At 44.0% G+C, this 2,037-nt stretch overlaps 1 non-coding gene across 1 annotated transcript; it reads left to right on the forward strand.

Moving 5' to 3' along the window:
* Nucleotides 1–1,657: 1,657 nt before the first annotated feature.
* Nucleotides 1,658–1,763, forward strand: LOC120264123. The gene has a single exon (XR_005537299.1). It is a non-coding gene; the product is annotated as a small nucleolar RNA R71 (small nucleolar RNA).
* Nucleotides 1,764–2,037: the final 274 nt, after the last annotated feature.

Here is a 2,037-nt window from a genome sequence, read left to right on the forward strand (position 1 = left end):
TTTTAATTAATTTATGTTGATTGTGAGTTCCAACCTTGAATGCTTGATTGTATGAACATTTCCCCAAGAGTGACACTAGGGTTGAGAGTTCTTGTTGGTAACCTTGTGAGTGAGTGACACACCACGAGCGTTAGACAAAAGCTAGGTTGGAGAGGGTTGAGAGGGTGAGTCGGCAGTGCATGGGAGGCGTCCCCTTTCCACTCTGACGTGATAGATTCTACCTCCGTTCCTCGAGTTCTTTGCGGCCATAATAGAGTGAATGGTCTAAGGGATGAACTTCCGCTAGGGCTTAGTTGCGCGTGCAACGGAGTGAAGCACTGAGGTGATCTTAGTATCTAGGGCTTAGTCATGGTTAGGGACCTTCCACCTGGACCAAAGGGTGAGGTCTATAATTAGGATGAGATTTATCACTTGGAATCCCTAGAGCTCATTGCAACTCTATGCGAGTGCAAGGTTGAGAGGTTATCTAATCTCTCCTCCGGGACATGTATAGAGTTAGGCATAGTTGACCTTAGATTTTAGACTATGTAATTAAGGATTTCCACGACTCACCATTGCATTGATTAGGAAGCATAATAGAGGGTTCTTGCACTTGAAACAATTATCCTAGACGGAGCAGTATCCGAGTACCCCATCTTTATTGATTGCCTTAGCTCCTCCTTTACTCGTGCTCTCTTACTTGTTGCTTTTACTTTGAGAATTGAATCACTGTCACTCTTATCACTATTGATCTTTCACATAGCTAAGAAGCGGATTAAGTGTTTTTACTCCCTACTCCCTGTGGATTCGATATACGCAAGGGGACCTTGTCAGTACGGCTACCCCATTATGTTTAGTGCTTGAGCCTTCCTCGGCTCGTGCTTCAACCTGTTTCCCCCTCCTAAGAGTGACGACTTTCAAATGCTTCCTCAGATTTTTTTCAGTGTTACTAGGTAAGCTACCCGGTGGCCGATCAGAATTTGCCCTAGCAAGTTGCCCAACCTGGTTTTCCAATGATTGAATGGAGGCTTGCACATTCCTCAAAACAGTGCTCATTTTAGCAAATTGTTTGTTGATGTTCACAAATTTTACCTCGGTATTGATCATAAACCTCGCTAACACATCTTTAGTGTTGAACTTCTTCTCGGGCTGCTGAGGAGGTTGATGTGGAGGTCCTTGTGGCTGTGGGGGCTGATGTTGTTGTTGTTGACCCCATGAAAAATTTGGCTGATTCCTCCACCCTAGATTATATTTGTTTCCATAGGGATTCCCCGGGCCTCTGGAAGCTCCCCCAACATAATCAACTGTCTCAATAGGGGCATCTATAGCTATTGAGATTGGACACTGAACAGTAGCATGCCCCACCCCACAGGTCTCGCAAGACAAAACTTCTCAAGAATTTGAGCTTGTACCCAACACAAACTAATCAAATCTCTTTGTTAGGGCCTCAACCTTGGCGGCTAGTGTAGTGTTGTCATTTATCTCATAAATTCCAACAGACTTAGGGGTTTTTTGACTAGTAGACCAATGGCATTCATTACTTGCCATGTTTTCAATCAAAATTTTAGCATCTTCAGGGGTTTTATTACTCAATGACCCCCCTGCTGCAGCATCGATGAGCTATCTTGTTGCATAATTCAGGCCATTAAAAAGCATCTAGATCCTCATCCACGAGGAAGAACCATGATGGGGACATTTACGTAGGAGATCCTTGAAGCTCTCATGTGCTTCAAAAAGTGTTTGGAGTCCCCTTGCCGGAATGCAGAAATCTCTTGTCTCAATCTAGCAGCATTGCTTGGTGGGAAATACCTAGCAAGAAATTTGTCCACCATTTCCTTCCAAGTGGTGATCGATCCCGAAGCCAATGAAGTAAGCCATCTATATGCTACTCCCCTTACACTGAAAGGAAATAATCTCAATCTTATAGCATCGGACACTGAGTTAATCTTGAAGGTGCAACAAATTTGGAGGAAGCGAGACAAATGAGCATGCGGGTCTTCATCAGCTAGCCCATCAAATTGTACGGAATTTTGAACCATCCCAATTGTGCTTGCTTTG

This window comes from Dioscorea cayenensis, chromosome 6, assembly GCF_009730915.1.
Source record: "Dioscorea cayenensis subsp. rotundata cultivar TDr96_F1 chromosome 6, TDr96_F1_v2_PseudoChromosome.rev07_lg8_w22 25.fasta, whole genome shotgun sequence".
Lineage (NCBI taxonomy): Eukaryota > Viridiplantae > Streptophyta > Magnoliopsida > Dioscoreales > Dioscoreaceae > Dioscorea > Dioscorea cayenensis.